The sequence below is a fragment of the Narcine bancroftii genome, chromosome 3 (assembly GCF_036971445.1).
Source record: "Narcine bancroftii isolate sNarBan1 chromosome 3, sNarBan1.hap1, whole genome shotgun sequence".
In the NCBI taxonomy this organism is placed as follows: Eukaryota; Metazoa; Chordata; class Chondrichthyes; order Torpediniformes; family Narcinidae; genus Narcine; species Narcine bancroftii.
In genome coordinates, this window is record NC_091471.1 from 77,567,540 (window position 1) to 77,593,277 (window position 25,738).

The 25,738-nt window shown below is 40.4% G+C and overlaps 1 long non-coding RNA gene across 2 annotated transcripts in view; it reads right to left on the reverse strand.

Annotated features, from left to right (window-relative positions):
• Window positions 1-25,249, reverse strand: part of LOC138756143 (uncharacterized) — a 34,041-nt gene extending 8,792 nt beyond the window's left edge. For both annotated transcript variants that reach the window (XR_011352797.1, XR_011352798.1), the window contains exons 1-3: window positions 25,176-25,249; window positions 23,107-23,148; window positions 1,854-2,347 (exon numbers count right to left, since the gene is read on the reverse strand). This is a non-coding gene — a long non-coding RNA (uncharacterized lncRNA). The remainder of the gene's footprint in view (window positions 1-1,853; window positions 2,348-23,106; window positions 23,149-25,175) is intronic.
• Window positions 25,250-25,738: the final 489 nt, after the last annotated feature.

The window sequence follows — 25,738 nt, forward strand, 5'->3', positions numbered from 1 at the left end:
TACCCTCAAGGCTGATACTCAGGTAGATGGTGTGGTGAAGAAGGCATTTGGAATTTTGGCCTTCATAAATCGGAGTATTGAATTCAAGAGTAGGGAGGTTATGATGAAATTGTACAAGGCATTGGTGAAGCAAAATTTGGAGTACTGTGTACAGTTTTGGTCACCAAATTATAGGAAAGATATAAACAAAATAGAGAGAGTGCAGAGAAGGTTCACGAGAATGTTGACAGGATTTCAGGGTCTGAGTTACAGGGAAAGGTTGCGCAGACTGGGGCTTTTTTCTCTGGAGCGTAGAAGATTGAGAGGGGACTTGATAGAGGTGTTTAAGATTTTAAAAGGGACAGACAGAGTAAATGTGGATAGGCTTTTTCAATTAAGAACGGGGGAAGATTCAAACTAGAGGACATGGTTTAAGATTGAAGGGGGAAAATTATAAGGGGAACATGAGGGGAAATTTCTTTACGCAGAGGGTGGTGGGGATGTGCAATGAGCTTCCGGCAGACATGGTCGAGGCGAGATCATTGGTTACATTTAAGGAAAGACTGGATCGTTACATGGATAGGAGGGGACTAGAGGGGTATGGACCGGGTGCTGGTCAGTGGGACTAGGAGGGTGGGGATTTGCTGCGGCATGGACTAGTAGGGCCGAACTGGCCTGTTCTGTGCTGTAAGTGGTTATATGGTTATATGGTTGCATCAGTTACATTGATCTCCAGTGGCCACCTGCTCTCTCTCTCTCTTTATGATTATACACACGTTGTAATATTCAGTAACTAACATACTCCCAATTCCCTGTATCAACAGGGTGTGGCTCATTGTGAAGTATTCTCACACAATCCTATGGTCTCTCTCTAAGTGTAGTGCATGCCTTACTAACGACTCCTCCAGTAATGTCCACTATTCATGACCTGGTGTAGAGCAGCATTCATAGTCAAGACCAAGGATCAAAGAGAATAATCTGCTGCATGGGGTGGGCTTTTAAAGTGCAGTAAGCTAGGGAGTCCAGTCCAGGTAATCAGTAACTGCTTTAAAGAGGCCAATGATCAGGTGTGCACTAATGGGTGGACAGAGTCCAACCTGGATTGGCAGATGATGTGACTTCCGACTAGGTCCCAGACGAAGAGGCTATATGACTCTCCACAATCCACATTCCCACCAGGTTCCAGATGGAAAGGCCACATAATCTTTCACAATCCACACTACAGTACCTCTTTGTTTGGCCTAACCGGTTTGCATCATAGCTTTAAGAAAATATATTTTTTTTTTTTGCAAGACCGTTTGGTTGTTTATAATTTTCTTCCAGAAATCTCATAATTTTTCTCTCAGGCAACTTCCCTGTGTTTGTGAATGAAAATATACATCTGTATTTTCCTCAAGCTTTGTACCCATCAGATCTCCAGATAGGATGGAACTTGCCACCTTCTTCTCTCTTGTTTTGGTCTAACAATTCTTCTCCATCCCAGACATAACTGGTAACTTCCTCAATATTCAGCAGAATAGCCCAAACAAAGAGATGGTAAGACAACAACTTCCACCCTCTCTAATTAAAAATTGATGAGAGAGACCATAGATTCTGGCTGGTCTGATAACACATTGAGCTGATGCTGCTCTTCGCCACCGATGACCTGCACTCATTGCGCCCAGCAGGATCAGCTCATAGCCACCACATCTCAATGCTGAGTGGATAGATTCACCCTGGTTTACCGAACACCAGCCCTCATGGTTAGGAGGTGATCCTTTGCTATGGGAATGCTAATAAAATGCAGGGACATACAACTTGAGTTTCTTAACAGGTTCTCAGTTAGCCAGAACTTGAGCAGGTTTGTTAGGATGTGAAATATAAAAATTTCTCACCTTGGGAAGAGCTTCCTGTTGTTTTCAGTTTTCTCCTGTTTCTGTTGTCATCATTAGGAATCTCATCCTCCTCCTCTCAGATAATTTCATTGAATCAATAAAACATTATGTCATCCATGGGCAAGATTGAACTATTTCTAAATGGTAAATGTTGATAAGTTTCAAACTCTAATAATTCTTAACTCGTTTTGCTGTCTTTCAACGCTTTACATAGCAGTGTTTCAACTCACAGAATCAAGTTGTGTTTTTCCAAGTCCTTAACATAAATACTCCCAATATCTCTTGGAACTCATTGCCCTGAGGCAAAAGGGAATAGGTACTGAGACAGAGAAATTTTCGATGATCATTTTGAAGTCTATCTTTTAATCGGCAGGAAAGTGTTCCACCAGCTTGTAGGTTACGTGAGCGTTAATTGCAATAGTTGAGAGGAAAAATATGAAGTTTTTAATTGTGTAACTGTATTTTACAAGATTTGGCATACTGTATATCAAAACCTGTAAAACATAAAGCAGAAAGAACAACTCTGAAATAGTTAATAGTCCAAAGGCGAGCATATTCTATTCTCTAAGGATTATCCCCGCACCTTAAGCACTTCAAGAAAAGTTTCTCATAAGGATTTTTATCTTTTCATAATCTAATCTATTGTAGTTTTTAATCAATTTTGTATTTTATGGAGCTGAACATCATCATATTTCTTATCCCCAATATCAATCTTTTTGCCTTCTTGTACTCCATAATTTGAACAAATGAAAGGAAAGGCTTGAAGAATTTATTGTATCCAGGGGTTTTCTAAGAGCTGGAATTCTTTACTGGAAACAAAGGTAGATGCAGAATCCATGGCAACTTTTAAAAGGGAATTAAATAAATATGAAATGTATTATTTTGACCTTTTGCTTGAGACTTAAAAGATATGTTTAAAATATTCAAATAAGGTTTGATAAATGCAAATAAATATTTCTGCACAAACAGATGGCAAAAAGGATTCCTTCAAATGGACATGAGCTTAAGGTATGTGTACCATCTAAAAAGGTTGATTTTAACACAATGTCAAACCAGAATTTATTTGTAAATATAAGGGCAGCACAACATCCTCAACAATAAACTCAATCAAGGACTCATTTAAGGAATCTTACTTGTGCACTTTATTGATATTTTTATTCTCTCTGTATTACACAGTTTCTTTACTTTTATTTATCAGTTTACAGTTCTTTATATGTTTACATGTATACGTTGTGTAGAGGTTTTTTTTTGCACTACCAATAAGTGGTAATTCTGCCTAAGAATCTTAGGGTTGTATGTGATGTCATGTACAGCATGTACTCTGACAATAAGTATGAAATCAGAAATTTGTTAGTGTAGCGGTTAACCCAGCACTGTAACATCGCCAGTAATCGGAACTTGGGTTCGAATCCCATGCTGTCTGTAAGGATGTTCTCCTTATATCTGTGTGGGTTTTCCCAGGGGCTCAAGTTTCCTCCCATCCTTCAAAACATACCAGGTCAATTGGGTGTAATTGGGTGGCATGGGCGCGTGGGCTGTAATGGCCTGTTACCATGATGTATGTCTAAATTTATAATCTTTTATATGGATATGAGTTCAGCACCGAGCAACCTTCATTAGATACCTACTCGGCATGTTTTCTTACAAGTTAGTGAATTTTGATGAGGAGTGAAAAGGTAATTGATTTATTTTACGGTTAAAAAAATCCTATGACAGAGTGCGAGTGCAAAGACCTACAGCTGAAGCTATGATTGAATACCATAAAATATTTACTAACTCAGTCACCAGGGAGCTACAACCAAATCTGGCAACTTGTATAGTTTGTATCTGCACATCAGAAGAAATTCATGATGCAGTATCTGTGAAGCAATGTAGCCACATTGTGTTTGGAATGTGAACAAAATGGTGACAATGAAGCATGCAAGATATAATTTAATATAATTGGACATAATTTCTAGAGTGCTCCATTAAAAAAAACCTTCTCAGAACTCTATTACACTGCTGTTTCTGTGCAAGGAAAATAAATGAATGATTATAAGAAGTAGCAATCATTGCTAATAATTGCTTTAGAAAATAGTCCAGTGCTGATCAAAAGTGATTGACAGCCAGAGAATGTTTTGGTTTTTTTTTGTACTTATAAATCCTGCTCAACTTCACAAAAGAGGACAATATTTCTGTTTGTTTATACTTCAGTGAACTCAGAGAATTTATTTATTGTTTAAAGCCGGGCTGCTTTATATTTCAGAAGCTTAAATTATATGTCATGAAATTAATGCAGCATTCACCAATCCCTGAGAAAATTGATTAAAATATTTCACATCTGTGGATGAATTCATAGTGTTTACCAAAGTATCAGCTGAATAATTTTGAAGTAAAAATTATCAAGATAATAATTAAAATATTGTGAACACCCTGGAATGATTATCCACCAATACCGGTTTAATGTTCGCATTTCATCAACTTCATGTTCATATTTTCTGGACTACAAGTGATGGGGTTATTACATTATATGCTATTGCAACAGGTCTTGCTTCTGCAAAAGGACTTGTTTACAATAGATGTTAAGAGAGCCATAGAGGTTCCCAGAACTCAGTTCTGGCTTGTCATATTAATCCCCGACTATAATGGTTTAGTATTCATTTATGAATCTATGGCAACGTTTTGCCTCTGTGAATCAAATGATTCTGGAGTACACAACTATTCTCAGGGTGCTAAAATTTCAAGAGTTGCCATTTGTCTCATTTAAATACGGCAAATTTGCTCTTTTATTCTTCCCTCTTTCACTGATTTTTCAAACAGCCCTATTTGAACCAGCTGTATTGTGCAACTTTGAATTTGCTAGAGCAAAAATTGTGATTATTTTTGGTATGTGATATTATAGTTGCTGAGTAACTCATGATTTCCATCTGTTCCAAAAGGCACAGTTAGTACATGGTGCAATTCTACAACAGTGCCAGGAACCCGGTTTGAATTTGTACTGACTGTAAGGAGTTTATATCTTTTCCCCATGACCTGCATGACTTTCCTCCAGGTGCTCTGGTTTCTTCCCACTCTTCAAAAAAAAACAGGGTTTGTAGGTTAATTGGTGTATTTGGGCAGGAAATGCCTGTTACTGTCCTTTATCACTAAATTTAAAAAAATATATAATTAATTTGCAATTATTTGTAAACATTCTTACTGCTCAAAACAGGCAGTTCAAATAGTTGTCTTTGTTTTGTTAATAATGAATAACAAATTAAAATATGTAAAGGAGGACTGGCTGGTGCATTGACCTTTCAGCTCAGGTTGTAAGTCCCAATCACTTCAGAGTAATGAGATGAAAGTCTGTGTTGGCTAGTACATGTTGTATTTGAAATTAGTTTAGGTAATTTCAATTCAGTTTGTGGTGGACGAGAATCCTTGACAATTTAATGCCAGACCAATTAGCAAGCTCGTTCAGAGATACACAAGACAGCTTGTGCGGAAAAGTGGATAATGCCACGTAGTGAACCAGTCAAATGAGACAGTGCACAAGATATGTGATTGGGCTTTGCCTCTGTGGAAATATGTTCCGAAATAGCCCAGCTCAACTCCCAAAGCATCAGTGAATTTTTTTTTTTAAATTGACAGGCAAGATTTAACTTTCATCACGGACCTCTTGATTATAGAATGTATAGTTACACAACCCATTTAAATCAGTACTTCAGGATCACACAACGATTTGCATGTAAACATTTGCTAGATGTTTCTACAGATTTTTTTCTGATCCAATGCTGAAACTTTGTGTGAGATCAGTTGACTCCTTGGAAAATAGTCTTAAGATGCCTTTCTACTTAATACATCAAAGTCAATCACCTTAGATCTTTCCTTTCATTAACTAAGTTTAAAAATAAGGTCTGAGTTGGAAATTGCCAAACCATATGAGCAGAAGGAACACATTCTAGCAGTCGTATCAATTTAATTTTCATCTTACTTTACCTTGTGTAAAATTAATATTACAAGTATGACAAGAACAATATCTTAATTTTTAAAAGAACAAGCTTTCAGACTTCCAAAAGAAGTGGTTAAGATTGTCTTTCTTTGTTCAGTGCAAAAGACAAACAAGCTTTCAGACTTCCAAAAGAAGTGGTTAAGATTGTCTTTCTTTGTTCAGTGCAAAAGACAACTAATCCCATTTTTTTAATGTTATACCTCCTGAGTCTCTCCAGCATTGAGTAAGCTTGAAACATTGGTTATGTATCTTTATCTTTGGTATATAATTGTTTGACCTGTTAAGTTTCTCCATGTCGCGCAAGCATCCTAACCTGGACAGCCGCCTCCTGCTTCATCTAATTGAATAATGCCATTTTCGGAACAGACACCCTTATTTGAGTGTGAACATTTGCTTCGAACAATGTATAATGAGCTGTTGTTGCCTTGTGAAGTCCTACCAGAATGCTAACCCATCACCATTGTGCCATGCTTGGGTATGGTAGCATTGTCAGAACTCAGTGGCTTGATTCATTGAAAAATTTCCAACTAGAAATTAGATCCTTGCATATCATGGTTGAAAAAGATGTACTGATATCAACAAATTTATATTAATTCTATATAAGGGAAGAGTAGAAAATTGTTAATCAAGATGTTAATGAAAAATTAGATTTTATCATGTGAATTTAATGGGATTTGAGAGCTGTTCAGGTTGGTTCATGAAAATAATTAAAGCAGAGAGACAGGAGAGTGATTAAAAAAATGATGGACATACCCGATTTATTGGTGCCTATATTTAGTCATAGAGTGAGTTGGGTAGTGTTAGGTCTGCTTTGTTCATGAATGAGTGAGTCAGACACCAGACTGAGTCGAAATCAAGGTTCTTTGTTCTTTATTACCGGATTGTAACACTTGCAACTAACAGTGTTAGTTGGAGAAGGCGCATTCTGCCGTTATCAGCAAGTGGTGTTTTTTTTATACCTCAGGATACGTACTTAGTAAATGATCATACCATGACATTGTCCAATGAATAAACTGTTGCTATCCTTCTCTGTTAGTCTGCTGCACATCATTCTTGTTAGTGCAAAGCTTATCTTGAGTGTACAAGGTCACACCTGCATTCTGTTACTCCTTAGTACTGGGTGACTCCTTCTCCGGTCCCATCTCATGATGTTTTTACCTTACAGTAGCATAGAAACTGGCCATGTGCTCCACCTCATCGATATTGACCGTCATGCTCTTCTATTCTAATCTCACTTGCCTGCATTATCCTTCTTACCTTGCTGATTCATGTACTTTCCCAGATGCCTCTTAAATGTTATTACTGTTCCTACCTTTACTACCTAACTCTGGCAGTTTTATTCTAGATGCCACTACCTTTCAGGTGACAATCTTACCCCTTGGATTTGATTTTTTTCATCTACCCTCTCACCATAAGCCTATCCCCTCTAGTCTCAGATACCCCCACTGCAGGAAACAGACACTGGTTATGCACCCTACCATGCTTCAGAATGTTATATCTGAAATGTCTGTATTATGTTTTTTCCCTACTCAGATAAGTGAAAGTCATGTATTATTTTTGCAACACCATCCAAATAATTTTCAGTGATTATATTTGTAACAAAATTATTTTGATGGGTCGTGAAATATTATTTCAAGGAAGGGTAATTCTTACCATTATTTTTATTTTTGAAATAGCAGGAGATTTAATGAATAACTGTCCTTACGAATGTGAATACTGTATTCAGATTTTTTTTTCTCTTGGATACTGCATATAAATAACAAATAACACACTTTACCGAAAGATAAGGTTTTATCTTGGTACTTAAGATTGAATAACCTTGATGTGAACTCCACTTAAACAAACTTCCAAAGCTTTTATCCAGCATTTTGGCACACCTACTACTGAGGTAAATGGAAAACCAAACTGTACCTGTCACAGATCAATGCAGGTTAATATAATTGGGAAGTCAGGCATATACAGTAGAGCTCTGTTTCAGATTTCCAGATTAACTCAAACTAAACTGATCCAACCACAACACACCCAACCACCATAAGACATAAGTAACCAGGCCAATGAGATAAAACCTGTTTTGGCTTATGCACAAAACTAGGTCAGAGCCAGTTTTCTCAATCAGTATGAATCTCTTGCTTTTACAAATGCTGTCAGGCCAATCTTGAAGTAATTTGAATAGAAAGCATGCTTATTTAGGTTCTATTCTAAAAAGGGAAACTAAAAGTGGAATACAATAGAATGAAGTCACTAGCATAATTTAATTCTAAATAGTACCATCAACTGTTAATTTAGAGATGTGATGCACTACTGACATTATTCTATAATGTGTATCTAATGGGAAGGAATTTGATTAACTAAATGAGACTGTCACAAAAGCCATCGATGAGGAGTTGTGGTAGATATAAATCATCCAAATATAGTCTGAGAATATAATAAGAGAATAGAAATAGAAGTGAAAGAGGGAGTAAGAGTTTCTGAATGCTATTCAAAGGAATCTGTATGTTTCTGCCGCAATAAGGAAGACTGATTTGCAGGACTTGATTCTAGGAAATGACTCACACTAAGTGAGGGAATACTTAGGAAACAAGGATCACCATCTCAAAAGTCTCAGAATAGCTATAGAAAAGAATAGTCAATTGGAGAAGGGTTAGGTTGAGAACTGAGCTTAGCAAAATAATCTGGAATCTAAGGCTCGGCAAACAGAACTGGATTAGAATAATGGGTGGCCAACAAGATGGTGTTTCAGTTTTGGTTTGGGTAGATTCCAATAAGAGAGAAGGATTGGAAAATTTATCCAGAGCTCTGTGGATTTAAAAAAAAATGAGAGTGTGAAGGAAAGTAGGGAGAAATAAAGAAGATCAGATGACAGGTTGTTAACACAATGAGGATCAGGTTCATACCAGAAAATTCTGAAAAGTGTGTAAAAGAAGGTTAAAAATAAGCGGAGGAGTAAAAACTGGCAGTGCTCCTGAAAAGGAACAAAAGAGTATTCTGTAGACATGTGAACAAGAGTTGTAAGATGACAGTGATCTAATCAGGGACAGAAATAGAATCTACTCAAGGAGAAAGTAGACACAGCTGCGTTGCAAAATGAATACATTACATCAGTCCTGAGCAAGGTAGAAGATGCTAAAATTTAAAAAACACTGCAAGAAATCAGCAAACAAAAAGCCAGTAAGTAATGGAAACACTCCTTCTTCTTCATGACCAGACCCTTGCATCCATGCAAGAGAAACAATCATCATTGCAAGTCTGCGACAATTTTTTCCAGATCTGGTAAAGAAGAAAACAAATATACAGATATCATATATTTATAAACAGTGTGCATGCAAAAAAAATCCCAGACCATTACAGATTCTGCCCAATATACAAAAAGAGAAAAATCCCCAAACAAACCCAAGTCAGTCAGTCAAGAAAGTCAGTTCAAAAACAGTCCACAGAATTCAAACTCAGAGCTCAATGTCCAAATTCGTTTTTTTAACTAAATAACAAAAGGACATCGTATTGAACATTGGAGAGAGAGAAATGACTGATGTTGCCGTAAGCTTATGAAACATTTCTCAGGGCTTCCTTAGATGACTTCCCTCGGTTCTCAAATTGTGGTTTTTAATCCTTCATTCACTTATGAGGCACAGCTCTCCAGATGGTCTCTGCCACTCCAATTGCAGCTCTGAACGTTCCATTCTCTCTCTGTCTGCACAGTCGACTCAGCTGGCACCACAAGTCACACAGAGCTCCCAGCAGAATTCCATCCTTTATGTTGACAGTCTACAGTCCACAGTCCAAAAGGTCAGTCCATGGTCCATAAAAGAGCCTGATAAATGTTGGAAAGAGCTGTTCTTGAATCTAAAGGTACTGGACTTCAGAGCCTGTGATGTTCTGAACTATGCTTGTTACCTTCTGGAGCTTTCTATAATCCTGGGCACTCAAATTCCAAACCAAGCTGTGATGAAACCAAACAGTATACAGCAATAATTTTGGTAATTTCTCAAAAAAACACGATCACATTTGTGACACGTGATTTCCCGCACATAAAGCTATGCTATCTCTCCCTAATCAGTTGTTGCCTTTCCAAATGAAAAAAAAATTCTCATTCTAAGAATAATTTCCAATAAATTTCCCAGCACTGATATAAGGTCCACCAGTTTGTAATTCATTGGCTTATCACTCCAGTCCTTCTTAAATAAAACAGGTCATTAGTAACTTCTCCACTCTACTAGCTCTTCACTTGTGGCTAATGAAAATATAAAAATCCCTGACAAAGCTCCAGCAATCTTCACCCTGCCTCCGTTCCATCCAAGGTTACATTTGGTCAGGTCCCAGGGATTTATCTACCTTTATGCATTTCAAGACTCCAATATGGGAGGTCTTTGTAATAGGATATTATTGCTTCCCACTCCCTCTGATCTCAGTAGTTTTCAAGTCCTGCTCCACATTCATAACAGACCAGGTCTTCATTTGAGGTCTCGCCCAACTCTTGTAGTTCCACAAAGAGGAAGCCACACTGACTTGATCTCTTAATGGGACCTTCTCTCATCCTAATTACCCATTTGCTCTGAACCTTGTAGGATTCTCCTTTATCTTGTCACCCAAGGATGTTCCATGGCTCATTTTTGTCTTCACAATTTATTTTTGAAGTGTAGACCTGCATTTTCCGTACTTCTCAAGTGACTGGCTTGATCTCAACTGCCTTCACTCGATATATGTCATATATGTCTCCTTCTTCTTCATGACCAGACCCATAAATTTCCTTGTTAATCAAGGTTCACTAATTAATTGTTTCTCATTGTCCACAAGACTTAAAGAATACAATGAGAATCAAAGGATCAACATTCTCTCAGGTTCTCCATCCCACCTGCATTGTTTCTGCCTGTGCTACCTTCTATATCAATGTTTCTTTTCTACTTCTTCAGAGGGTTTGTGTTTGATCACTTGCACTCACTTACCCTAATTCATGGCTGTTCCTTTTGCCCTGATACATCACCATTTCAGTAGATGGGGCCTGCAATCCAGCATTTTCTGTACAGCAGCAGTCCCTTTGTACTTCAGTAGATTTTTTGTGCTCATTTCTAGATTGAGTCTTGAACCAATAAACTTTTGACAAATAGGAATGAACAATAAAACAAATCCACAGCTGAGTTAAGACCATTAAAAATAGGAGCAAAAATAAGCGATTCAAACCATCAAGTCTATCCCACTATTTAATCATAAGGCAGAACTATTTTCCCACTCAGACCCACTCCCTAAAATATTCACAGCTGCTGACATGTAAAAACAGTACTGTTTAAAATCTGCAGAAAGGTCTTTCGTAGTCTTGGAGCAGTGTTATAGCTAGGATAATATGAAGAGATGTAAGAACTTGATAGTAAACACAGAATGTATAGGGGCTTGTGGCTCATGCTCTTGAAAGATGATGGGGAAAAAAAAAACCTATTCTTGAACCCAGGGCTGCTGGTGTTCAGATTTCTCTACTTTCTGCCTGAATGTAGCAGTGAAAAGAAAGTATGACCAGGGTGAAGGGATCTATTATAATGTTAGCTGCCTTCTTGAGACATTACTTCATGTAGACGGCTTCAATGGATTGAAGATTGGTAACTGTGATGGATTTGGCAACGTTTCCCACTTTCTGCATTCATGGGCATTTGAATTTCCAAATGAGGCTGTGATACAATGAGGTAGTATACTTTCTACAGTAGTTCAATGGAGGATCCAATGACAAGCCAAATCTCTTCACTCCCCCTAGAAAATAGAAAAGGTGGTGTACCTTCTTCACAGTTACAAAATAAAACAGAACATTATGTTTTACTTTCTTTAGTTTTCAGCTTGAAAACAAAACCCTAGAATTCCTAATGAACAGACATATAGTAGTGTGAATAAAAGCTCTCATGACTGGAGGGAGAACAAATGCTTTTATTAGCTTATAACTATGGCTAGGATTTCACAGTAGTCTTCAGAAGGGTTCTGGTTTTAGGCGGGAAACCAGGGTTATAAGTGAGCAGATGGGAGAAAAGCCAGGAAGTGGGGCCAGCCATCAGCACAACACCCTACCAGTGAATCCCAGTTCACTGCATTCAGCCCTTCCTGTAGAATTTAGTGTCTGTGAATGAAGAGGGAGTACATGGGTTCAGAAAAAAAATGGTTGAAAAATATAGTTATTTACAAATTTACAGATTTTAGTGGTCTGGAGATCCTGGTGGAACACCTTAGCACTGGGGGCCTTGGACTTCTTGGGTCTCCTGGACTCCTTGTGAAGGAGGAGAGGTGGGCTGGGTCTCCGGCTCAAAGGTTAAGAGAGATGCACTTTTCTCCTGAACTGGATCCCGCGAGGCCCTGACTGGGGGTGGTGAGAATGAGCTCCATGGCTCGCAGGGCACCTGAGGCAACAGACCCTCTGTTCTGCAGGTGCCAGGTCCCTGATGGAGACAGTGCCCTCACTGCCATCCAGGTACTACACATATGTGTACATGGGATTGGCGTGGAGAGATTTCACCCTTCCCACCAGGGGGTTGGTCTTGCTTCTGCTTACGTGTTTCCATTGGAGGACTGAACCAGGAGTGATGAGCCAGATTGGAAGTGTAGTTCCTGATGCTGAAATTCTTTTGAAAGTGAATAGGAGATCATGAGGTCGTGACCGGATGGAGTGGAGCACCATATGGAGGACTTCCTGCCAGCGTGAGACTGGAAAGCCTTTTGACTTCAGGTCCAGTTTGACAGCCTTCCAGACCGTGGAGTTCTCTTTTTCAACCTGCCCGTTCTCCCAAGGGGTTGTAGCTGGTAGACCTGCTGGACACAATGACCCTCACCAGCAGTTACTGGCGTAGCTCGTCACTCATAAAGGATTAGCCCCGGTCACTATGAACATAGCTGGGATACCGGAACAGGGCAAAAAGGAGTCTTGGGCCTTTATGACTGACGAAGTAGACATGTCTGGACATGGAATGGTGAAAGGGAAGCGAGAGTACTCATCAATGATAGAGAGGAAGAAGGTGTTCCCATTCGTGGAGGGGAGAGGTCCCTTAAAATCGACACTGAGCTGTTTGAAGGGTCTGGATAACTTGATCAGGTGTGCCTTCATGGGGTAGTATAAATTTTGCTTGCGTTCCGCACAGACCTGGCACCACCTGGTCACTTACCTGTCATCCTCCATGGAGTAGGGAAGATTGCGTGCCTTAACAAAATGAGCCATACGGGTGATCCGTGGATGCCAGAGCTCATTATGCATTAACCGCAGTTGGCCGGTGGGTGCAGAGGCACAGCTTCCACTGGATAAGGCATCTGGAGGGTGATTAAGGGTTCCTGGCTAACAGGCAATGTCATAATTGTAGGTGGAGAGCTCATCCTCCACCTAGCAATCTTAACATTTTTGATTTTCCCTCTCTTGGCATTATTGAACATGAATGCGACAGAGCCCTGGTCAGTGAGGAGCATAAATCTTCTACCAGCCAGGTAGTGTCTCCAGTGTCTTACGGCTTCTACAATGGCTTGAGTCTCCTTTTCCACAGAGGGATTCTGGAGCTCATGGCCTTGTAATGTCCACGAAAAAAATGCAACTGCATGCATGGCGGCTTTCACTATGTGGTTCTGGAGGTAGTTAAAAGCTGTTTGGGCTTCAGTCGAGAGGCGGAAATTAGTGGCTTTTAAGAGAGGGCAAACCTTATCAGCGTATCGAATGATCCACTGGGCATAATATGAGGAAAACCACAGGCATCTCTTCAAAGCCTTTGAGGTCCTGGAGATGGGGAGCTCTAACAGGGGTCGCATCCTATCAGGATCAAGGCCAATGATGTCATTCTCCATCACATAGCCAAGGATAGCCAGACGTTTAGACCTAAACACGCACTTGTCAGAGTTATAAATGAGGTTCAGGGCTTTCGCTGTGTGGATAAAACTGGAAGTTGGCATCATGGTCTTAAAGGTGTGGCCACAGGTGGTGACATTATCAAGTTAGGGTAAGGTAACCTTCAACCTTTCTGTCCATCTGCCTCTGGAGGATAGAAACCCCATTGGTAATATCAAAAGGGACCCTCCAGAATTGAAAAAGATGACCTTTAGCCTCAATTGCCTTATATGGATGGTCTTCATGAACGGATTGGCAGCTGGTGATAGGCAGCTTTCAGGTCGATGGTCGAATAGACTTGATACTGCGTGATATCATTCACCATGTCCGAAATTCAATGGAGGGGGGTATGCATCCAGGAATTTGTACCATTAATAGTTTGGCTGTAGTCAATTACTAGCCTGGACTTGTTTTCCCCTTTTACCACTACCATTTGTGCTTCCACAGGCTAGTGCTAGGTTCGATGATACCTTCATTGAGCAGATGTTGTGTCTCAGACTTTATGAAATCTCGGTCTGCTGCACTGTATCTCCTGTTCTTGGTAGGGATAAGTTTGCAGTCTGAGGACAGATTCAGGAAGAGAGGAGGAGGGTTAATATTCAGTGTGGAGAGGCTGCATATGGGTTCTGATTTTAGGGACCCTCCATTCTGAATCATTAAAGAGGGGAGGGGACCAGAATATTCCAAGGTCACACTTAGGAAGTCTAGATCCAACAACACCAGAACACAGAATTCATCAAGTATATACAAGCAAAATTTACAGAATCCCTCCCCTTCAAATGACAGATGTACTATGCAATTTTGTTGAACATGCGTAGAAGCGAATGAGATGTGAGAAATGTGCGGTAATTAGAAGTATACATCTTCAGGTTGTATTTTTGCAAAGTCTATGAGTCTATGAAGCTTTCATTAGAGCCCATGTCAATTAGGCGTTTAGTGGAATGTCACTATGAAGTTGCTGAGCAGGTGAGGACTGTCCTAATCTAGGACCATCGAGGCTAGGTCCCTGGAGAATCCATCCTCCTCACTCGAGTGGCCCCCACCATCCTGGGTTGCCCTGCATGGGTAAGATGGCATCAACCTTGTAGCACAGCAAGATAGCTGCCCTCCAACAATGGTGGCACTGAGTTTGAATTTTAAGAGAGGGTGAATCTTATGTCGCCCAGAAAGTGGGTTCAGGTGAATTTGGGGAAGACAGCTTGGGGGTAGAAATGGTCCTCACTAGGACCTCGCTTTGTGACTTCTGGTACCTGGTCTTTGATGCCTTGACAGCAGCATCATAGAGCAGTCCCTGATGACCGCATACCCTTTCATTCCTACCCTCAAAATGAGTGCAGACCTCCTGAGTTCTTCGGTGTGGAAGACATCTCTGGACATGTTCAGATAGGCCTGGAAGAAATCTAGCCATTACGTGAACTCCTCAGCCACAGTGGGGGACAGAGGGTCCATTAGTAGCATACCTGGCTTGAGTAGGGAATTATTCGGGAATAAGCTAATAAAATTGTAGTGCGAATAAAAGCTCTCACGACTGAAGGGAGAACAAATGCTTTTATTAGCTTATAACCAAGGGTAGGGTCTCATAGTAGTCTTCAGAAAGGTTCTGGGTCAAGGTGAGACAACAGGCTTATAAGTCAGCAGATGGGGATGGAGCCAAGAGGCAGGGCCAGCCATCAGATAACACCCTATCAGTGAACCCCAGTTCACTGCACATATTCCCATGTGCTGTTTGATGGAATATTTTAACGTGGTGAGTTGGTGTTGTAGACACAGTTCATTAATCTACATATAGGTATTTATAGTCAGGGTCATATAATATGGAAATAGCCCAGCATGTCCATATCAGACATCAAGTTACCTCCATATTAATCCCCTCTTTCAGGACTCAGCCCATAGACTTCCATGCCTTGGCAATTTTGGTGCTGACCTAAGTATTTTTTAAATGTTTTAGTCTGTTTTCATCAGCTCTGCAGGCAAAAGGTTTTGGATTTTAATGATTCTGTGAAAAAGAAAGAATTCTTCCTCAACTCCCATTTGAAACTATGATAGAAAAAATGCTGATGAAGGGAAGTTTCTCATGATCAACTCTGTCAAAGCCTGTCATAATTTCATAAGTCTCAAAGAGAACCCCTCAGCCTTCTACATTCCAAAGAAAAAAAAATCATTCTATCCACTCTGTTTTCACATGTGAAACTTTCCACCCCAAGTAGAAGTTAGTGAAGCTCATCTGCAAAATTTCCAGTCTAATTACATCCATCCTATAGTGCTGTGATTCTCATCTTTTCTCCCTATTCATATACCACAGAACATGCCATTATGTGGTTAGTAAGAGATTACATAAAGTGGTATGTCAGTGGAAAAAAAAGTTGAAAATCACTTCTATAGGGTGTGGTGACCAAAAATGCACACACATCTCGGTTGTACCTAATGTTTCTGTTAATGTGCCATAAACAGGCTGAAGAGCACAAGTATTTAACATGCCTTTTTAATTAGCTTATCTACCTGTGCCTACAGGGATCCTTGGATTTGTACACAAAGGTCCTTCATTATTTCAGTGGCCCTACCATTCATTCCTCCTCCAAGAAGGTTTTCCTTTAAGCAGTTATAAGTATTATTTGCTCCCACCAACCATCTGCTTCCCAGTGATGCACTCAAGGCTATTCCAGATATGGAATAGATATTCCAGATATTTGTATGTCTCCTTCACAAATTGCTTTCCATCATCTACCTGCCCAACTTGCAACCTCAACTTTCTGACCCTAACCAGATCTCCTCCACTCATCGTATTGACTCCAGTCAAGCCAAGTTTATTGTCATCTGATTGCATAAGTACAACCTGACAAAACAGCGCTCTTCAGTCCTCAGAGTAAAACATGCAGACACATAACCAGTCATAACAAACAGACAGACAAACAATACATATGTAGGACATGTATTTCATCCATACAAATAAATAAATATTATTTTGTCCATATGAGAGTTGTGGGTGATTACATAGGAAGTGTGAGCAGTTCCTTCCGTCATTCTCACTGCCCATGGGAAGAAGCTGTTCCTCAGCCTCGTGGTGCTGGCTGTAATACTCCTGTATCTCTTCCCCAATGGGAGCAGCTGATATATGCTATGTGCAGGATGGATGGTGTCCTCAATGGTTTTGCATGCCCTCTTCAGACAATGATCCTGGTAGATTATGTAAATAGGGAGGGAGGCAGACTCCAGCAATCCACTCTGCTACTCTTATGGTCCTGTAGATTCACCTCCAATTCATTACATTGCAGCAAGCATACCACACTGATGCAACTGGCTAGGATGCTCTCGATAGAGCTCTTATAGAAGATTGGCCTTGCCTGCTTCAGTCTTCTTAGGAAGTGCAGTTGCTGTTGGACCTTCCTGACAAGTGAGGAGATGTTGAGGGTCCACAATAGGTCACTAATTAAGTGAACACCAAGGAAGTTGGTGTTTTTTCACTCTCTCTACTAGAGTGTTAGTGTGTAGTGGAAGATGGTTCTTCCTGGTCATGCTGAAATCCACGATCATCTCCTTCCTCTTGTCCACATTGAGACTCATGAGATATTCAACCGCTTCTCTGCAGTACGATTCATTGTTGTTAATGATGAGGCGAACAACTGTTGTGTCATCTGCAAACTTGATGATACTTTTGGAGCTGGATCTGGTGATGCAGTCATGAGTCAATAGCATGAACAGGATCGGGCTGAGCACACAGTCCTCAGATGCGCCAGTGCTCAGTGTAATGTTGAGTCCCAGTAAGGACAGCTTCTCCACCAGCCTCTTGGGAATGTTTGTATTAAACACTGAGCCAAAGTCAATGAACAGCAGCCTGGCGTATGAGACATCGTTCTTCAGTTGGGCCAGGACGAATTGAAGCAACAAAGCAATAGCATTGTCTGTGGAATGGTTTTTTCCATAGGCAAATTGAAATGGGTCCAGTGTCTCTGGGAGGGGTGACTTGAAGTGATCCATTACCAGATCCTCTAAGCATTTCATAATGGTGGAAATCAATGCCACAGGGCATTAGTCATTGTGACCTATTATTGTTGTGCTCTTGGGTACTTGAATGATGGTGGCCATCTTGAACACTATGGGAATGATGGATTGTTGCAGTGAGGTATTGAAGATGTCCGTGAAGATCTCCATCAATTGGTCTGCACAGTCATTCAGTATCCGACCAGGCAGGTTGTCTGGTCTAGCTGCCTTATGTGTGTTCACCTTGGATAGGGTTCTCCTCACCTCAGCCTTGGCTATGCAGGGGGCCCATTTATCAAGGGGACACAAATATTTCTTTGGTGTCATCCTGTTCCTCTCATCAAACCATGCATAGAAGATGTTCAATCTGTCCGGAAGGGAGATATCATTGTCCTTAACTCGCAAAGTTGACTCGTGATCCATAAAAATCATTCTGGCTTCTAACCCCAATAGTATCTGCACCACCCCCCCCACCCACACCACATTTTCTCCTGCTTTACAGTCACCTCCTATCCCACCAGCCCACTCTCATGCAAGCATTTCTTGCAATTTCCACAATCTGCACTCACCAAAGATATTCTGCATGATTTCTCAAGGAATGCCCACTTTAACGTCAAGTAAAGTCAAGTTTATTGTTATCTGATTGTATAAGTACAACCTCATTTTCATTGCAAAGCATGCAGACAAACATCTAGACGTAACACACATCCAGGCAAATAACACATATGCAGGTCAAGTATTATATCTATAAAATATATATAAATAATTATTGTTTTGTACATATGAGAGTCTCAGATGGTTAGTTTAAGCTGTTCAATTGGTCATCTTCCCTGCCCGTGGGAAGAAGCTGTTTCTCAGCCTGATGGTCTTGCCTCTGATCCTCCTGTATTTCTTCCCCAACAGGAACAACTGAAAGATGCTTTGTGCAGGGTGGAAGGGATCCTCAATGATTTTACACATTTTCTTCAGACAATGTGTAAAATTCCGACTTACATCCATTTTGAGATACGACCAATTCTTCAGTAGATCTCTGCCATTCTTATGGTCCTGTGGATTGACCTCTGATCCATTTCTCTGCAGCAACCATACCACACTGTGATGCAGCCAGACAGGATGCTCTTTTAGACGTCCTATAGAAGGTTGACATAATGGTGGTCAGTAGTCTTGCCTGCTTCAGTCTTCTCAGGAAGTGGAGTCACTGTTGCACCTTCCTGATAAGTGAGAAAATGTTGAGTGTCCACAATAGGTCACTAGTTAAGTAAACTTCAAGGAAAATGATGCTCTCCACTCTCTCTACTACAGAGTTGTTGATGTGTAATGAAGTGTGGTCGTTCCTGATACTGCTAAAGTCCTTCATCTCCTTCGTCTTGTCCATGTTGAGACTATACATTAATGTGCATTCTGCCCTGCTGTAGAATATTGCAACTAGAGAGTTCATGCATTATGTGAGGGTTACCGCTTTTAAAACATATTTTAATTATTACTACAGGGTTTGTAAAAGGTACAATGATGCAACTGGATTTTGCAACTTCATATTGTTGTTTTACAATATGTGCATTGGAAAGAAAATTTCAAACAGTGATACAGTTATGCCTGAGATCTATAACAAAGCATACCCAGCCTAAAAAGCAGCAGTAGGTTTGGCCAGACCTTTCAACAAAAGGATTATCTAATCTGGATATTTTAATCTTTGTAAATCACAAAAATCTGCAGACGCAGTAGTTGAAGTAGGTTCAAGCCTGAAACGTCGGTTACGTATCTTTACCCTTGCTACATAAAGGAGACTGTTTGACCTGCTGAGCTTCTCCAGCATTTTGTGTTTTTACTATTTTAATCTCAGACTGTGTGTCTGGCAGCAATGCTAACATGGATACTCTTTGTCAATGCATGATGGAGCTTGGTGTTTATTGTTGAAGTACAGCATTTCCATTTTAGACTGACCTCTAAGGGAGACTGGGTTTCAAAAGATTTGTGAAGAACCAGATTCATTACTTATATCACTATGTACAGCCTTGGCCTGCTAATAACAGAAAAAGATGAAACTCTGGTAGAAATGTCCATATAATTCTACTAAAGTCTCTAACCAGGAGGGATCAGGTGGCTACTTTGTTTTTCTTTTGTTGGATAGATCTGAAAAGAACAGCAATCAAAAGAAATCAGTTGAATGCAAATTTTTGACTGCTGAACCCTTTCATGAACTGGCCTAAAGCCTTGTCCTTCAAATAAAGTAGTCAGCTGTGGCTCAGTGATTGCACATCCTGGCTATCACTCCATTATGGGAAGGTTATTGGAGGGACTGTCTCTCACTTTAGAGATTAAACATAGAGTCTCTGAGCCCTCTTTAAATGGAGATAAAGAATTGTCATATTTCATAGAATTACACAGGAAAGAAATGGGCCTTTTGGCACAACTTGTCCATGCTTACTTTAGTGCCCATCTCTGACCATCCCATTTGCCTGCATTAGACTCACATCCCACTGTCTTTCCTATTCAAATGACTTTGTTGTAATTTAAAGAAGGTAAGTTGTAGCTTGATACAAATAATTACTATAACTGTCACACAGAGCACTGGAGCACCTTGGGGTTGTATCCTTAGCCCTCTCCTGTTCATGCTACTGACCTGCGAATGCAACACGAGATCCAGCTCCAATAGTGTCATCAAGTTTGCAAATGTCACGACAATAGCTAGCCTCATCAGCAACAATGATGAGATGCACTACAGAGAAGAGATGGAAGTTCTCGTGACATGGTGCCAGAATAATAATATGAGTCTCAACATGGTCAAGACAAAGAAGATGATGGTGGTCTTCAGGAGGATGAGATACGACTATTCTCCACTACACATTAATAATTTGGTAATGGAGAGAGTAGAGAGCACCTAGTTCCTCAGAGTCCACTGAACAAGTGAACTATCCTAGGCATACATGTCCTCACTACTCAGGAAGATGCATCAGTGCCTGCACTTTCTAAGAAGACTGAAGTGGGCTAGGCTACCAGCCACCATCCTGTCAATTTTCTACAGCAGCACTATTAAGGGCATCCTGGCCAGCTGCATCTCAGAGTGGTACGGTTGGGGTTGAGAATGAAGGTCAATTCATAGGACCATAAGAGCAGGAGAGAGGATTACTAGGATCTCCCTCCCCCGCCCTCCATTGACATGGTCTTCTGGATCATTGTCTGAAGAGGGTGCGCAAAATTGTTGAGGACCTATATCATCGGCACGGCACGCAGCATCTTTCAGCTACTCTTATACAGCAGTATAAGGGCCGCATCTACCAGACTGAGAAACAGTTTCTTCCCACAGGCAGTGAGACTGCTGAATGACTGAATGAACTGCTCATACTAACCCCTGACACTCCACTATTTATTAAACAATATTTATTTATTTTATATATTTTAAATTTTATATATTTGTCTGTATGGGTGTTCGATCTGGTGTGTATTTCCATGTATTTTGCACTAAAGACCGCAGAACACGCTTTCATCAGATTGTAGTTATACAACTGGATGATAATAAACCTGAACTTGAACACTAAGTGAAAAAAAAACACGTATCTGCTTTGAAATTCTCCACTCTCACCTTAAATGTGTGCCCTATAGTTGGTCTGGGAATTGTTGAAGTACAGCATTTTCATTTTAGACTGACCTTAAAGGGTGGTCCCTCTCAATATTATAAATCACTATGAGGTCACCCCTCAGTCTCTTGCATTCCAGTGAGAATAAACCCAGACTATCTAATCTCCCTTTATAACTATGGTTGTCTATTCTGGAAAACATCCTGATGAATCTTTGTCTGCAGGCTCTCATTTACTATTCTGTGGTGCTGAACAGAACTGTACACATTAATCCAAATGTAGTCTAACCAATGTATTGTACATTTACAAATTATATTCAAAGCCTCAGCCTATGAAGGCAAGCATATTAAATGCCTTCTTCACGATACGCCAGTGTCACTACATTCAACAAACAATGGAATTACACATCAAGTTCACACTGTGCATCAACATTTCTAAAATCCCTGCCATTCATTCTATATGTCCATCTTACATTACTTCACAATTGTCTGTTTTAGATTCCATCTGTTGCTGTTCTGACAATTTCCCAGCTGATCACTCTTAGACAAACTTCTTTGCCATCAACAACTCCATTTAACTTCATGTCATCTGCAATCCTACTAATCAAACCACCTAAATACTCAACCAAGTAATTTATATGCATATATTACTACAAAGGTCTCAGCATCAATCACTGCAGTACAGTATTACAACTCTCATGATCAGGAATTCTCCACACTGCTCTAGTTTATATTTATCCTTCAATCAACATCACTAATATAGACTGAGTGATTATTATCATTTATTGTTTGTGGGAAATTGCAGGAGTAAATTAATTGCTGTATCTCCCACATTACAAGACTGACTAGACCTCATTAGTACAGGTACTCCCTGACTTGCTATCTATGCGACTTATCCCCACGCGCGAGTCTTCGGTTGGCGCATGTACAGTGGGTTTGCGTCCTGGACTTTGGTTGGTGCAGGCGCGAGAGTTAAGAGTGTGAATTCAATATTGTTAGGGCACTTAACTCTCATAGATGTCCTAACTGAAGACTCACGCATGAGCACAGGAATCAAGATGGCCAAACCCAGGCTATGGACCCCGGGATGCTGACTAACAAAGTAAACACTCACATTTTGGCTCTTATATGCCCTGTATCACTGTTATAGTTTGTCAAATACAACATTTGATTAAAAGGTTTGCTTTAAGACTTCATTTCTCCACACGCGTGCGCAAAATTCCAACTTATGTCCATTTCGAGATACGACCAATTCTTCGGTCCCAATCATGGTGGTAAGTTGGGTATTCCTTTACTTCATTCGCTGTAAAGCACTAGGGGATGTCTCAGAGTTATGGAGGACATTATTTAAATGCAAGCCTTCTTCATGTTAGTGCTGGAAATATTGACTATTTAAAAAGCAAATGAAGTTTGAGCCACAATTTGTCTCTCAGTTCATTGCTTGCATGTAAGCAATTCAGCGGGAAACCCATAGGTCAGCTGCAAGACAGACTTGTGTGTTCATTAATCCAAGTGGTAGTGCAATAATGCACAACACATCCCTGTATAAACACGCATGTGGAGATCATAATGATATCAAAGGAAAGCACGGAGTCTAGGCAATTGTTTCACACTTAGAGGTAGACAGATGATTAATTTTTGAGCAATTCATCTCTTTATTTTGCAATGAAATATTGCCTGAATATTACCTTTCTCATTGCAGATAATTACTTATAACAGCACAGAAGGAAGCCCATCAGATTCATGCCAAGTTCGAACAAAGTAATCCCATCAGTTGCATGCTCCTTCCCTCTAACCTGGCCAATTTTCAACCTGACTGATTTTTTTCTTTCATATGCTCATTAATGCCCTTTGGCTATTTTGTAAATAATTTAAGTAACAAATGAACCTACCAGCTTACCTTTGGGATATGAGAAGAATCCAGAATTGATGATAGTAAACCCTAAAGACACAAGGAAAATATATCAGCTCCACCAAGACAGCAGACATGGTGAGGATTGAAACCAGATTCCTGGAACAGCAGTACTGACTCCTGCACCACCTGTCTCTGCATACCATCTTGACCTCACCATTTACCATTTACACCCCATCATCACAGATGCCACTCACCCATCTTCTCTGCATTAAATATTTGTCGGTTCACATCAGAGAGCTGTCCTAGACAGTACTTAACTAATATTGCTGAAAAGGGGATTAAATGATATTTTTCACAATGGTATCTGTGAGGTTTTGCTGTGTGCAAATTGCTTACTATGTTTCCAGCATTAATTACAATAGTGGCCACTCTTTTAAAGCACCTAATTGGATAAAAGTGCATTGTGATGTGAAAAGTACCTCATGTATTCAAGGCTTTTTCTTACCCTGTCCCTTTCTTTGGCTTGGCTTCGCGGACGAAGATTTATGGAGGGGGTAAAAGTCCACGTCAGCTGCAGGCTCGTTTATGGCTGACAAGTCTGATGCGGGACAGGCAGACACGGTTGCAGCGGCTGCAGGGGAAAATTGGTTGGTTGGGGTTGGGTGTTGGGTTTTTCCTCCTTTGCCTTTTGTCAGTGAGGTGGGCTCTGCGGTCTTCTTCAAAGGAGGTTGCTGCCCGCCAAACTGTGAGGCGCCAAGATGCACGGTTTGAGGCGTTATCAGCCCACTGGCGGTGGTCAATGTGGCAGGCACCAAGAGATTTCTTTAGGCAGTCCTTGTACCTTTTCTTTGGTGCACCTCTGTCACGGTGGCCAGTGGAGAGCTCGCCATATAACACGATCTTGGGAAGGTGATGGTCCTCCATTCTGGAGACGTGACCCATCCAGCGCAGCTGGATCTTCAGCAGGGTGGACTCGATGCTGTCGACCTCTGCCATCTCGAGTACTTCAACGTTAGGGATGAAAGCGCTCCAATGGATGTTGAGGATGGAGCGGAGACAACGTTGGTGGAAGCGTTCTAGGAGCCGTAGGTGATGCCGGTAGAGGACCCATGATTCGGAGCCGAACAGGAGTGTGGGTATGACAACGGCTCTGTATACGCTTATCTTTGTGAGGTTTTTCAGTTGGTTGTTTTTCCAGACTCTTTTGTGTAGTCTTCCAAAGGCGCTATTTGCCTTGGCGAGTCTGTTGTCTATCTCATTGTCGATCCTTGCATCTGATGAAATGGTGCAGCCGAGATAGGTAAACTGGTTGACCGTTTTGAGTTTTGTGTGCCCGATGGAGATGTGGGGGGGCTGGTAGTCATGGTGGGGAGCTGGCTGATGGAGGACCTCAGTTTTCTTCAGGCTGACTTCCAGGCCAAACATTTTGGCAGTTTCCGCAAAGCAGGACGTCAAGCGCTGAAGAGCTGGCTCTGAATGGGCAACTAAAGCGTCTGCAAAGAGTAGTTCACGGACAAGTTTCTCTTGTGTCTTGGTGTGAGCTTGCAGGCGCCTCAGATTGAAGAGACTGCTACACAATACCATGTAAAGGTGGAAAATATCAATGTTCTTGAGATAAATATGGAATCTAATCAGGGGTGGACATATGGAATCAAATACCCCTTCCTTTAAAATTTCCAGATCATCAGAATGAGGAGAAAATTTCCCACTTTTATGAATGTAAAAGTGGTTTTCTACTTCATTAATTTAGTGCAGAGATCAAACAAACAACAATGAAACCTTGTCACCTTGACTCCAAATGGAAATTAAATTGAATTTGATTTAGAGACAAAATATTAAACACAAATAAATATTGTAAGCATTTAAAAACATTTGCTGTAACATTTCTGCTCTTTGTAAATTAAGTGCGTTTTGCTCCCAATCTACTGCTTTCTGTAAAAGATCCAATAAAATATCCATTGACTTAATAGAGTCATGGACCAGTTATTCATAAATAGCCTTTCTACTGCTTTCTACTGCTTATCCTTACAGCACAAGACAAAACCTGAAAGAGGTCCCTCAATGCAGCGAGTGAGATAATACATGTCAAATAAGCTGACTGACAAAGTACTTACAATGGCACTTTCTGTCGATGAATGTGGCTTTTTAAGTGAAGATTTTGCTTCACAGTGAAAATATATGGAATTTCTGTGCTCAAAATTAGGGATATTTAGTGCCAGCAAATAGAACACTTTCCATATCAGTTGCCTAGCAGCAAGTATTCACAGTTCCAGTCATCCTAGCTAAGTGTACACTAACGACATGGTTGGTTAGCGGTTAGTGCAATGCCTTTATGGCCTGTTATCGTGCTGTATGTCTAAATTTAAATACCCTCAGTTCTGCTCACCAATGGAATCACTTTTAGACTCGAATGGAAATGTGATTTAATGAGTGGTCCATCAATCCTAAAATTTTTGTGAGTGACTTGGCTAATTTTAAAAGTGACGAATGAAATTCCTTCTGATTAATTTCACATCTTAAAGGTCTGATAGCCAACAAGAAGTGAATTAAAATGAATGGTTCAATGATCAGAACCACATAAAAAGAATAGAAGCTGGAGTAGGCCATATATCCTTTGAGACTTTTTCTGCCGTTCAGTACAATTTAGTTATCATATATTCACTTTGCATTTGATTTC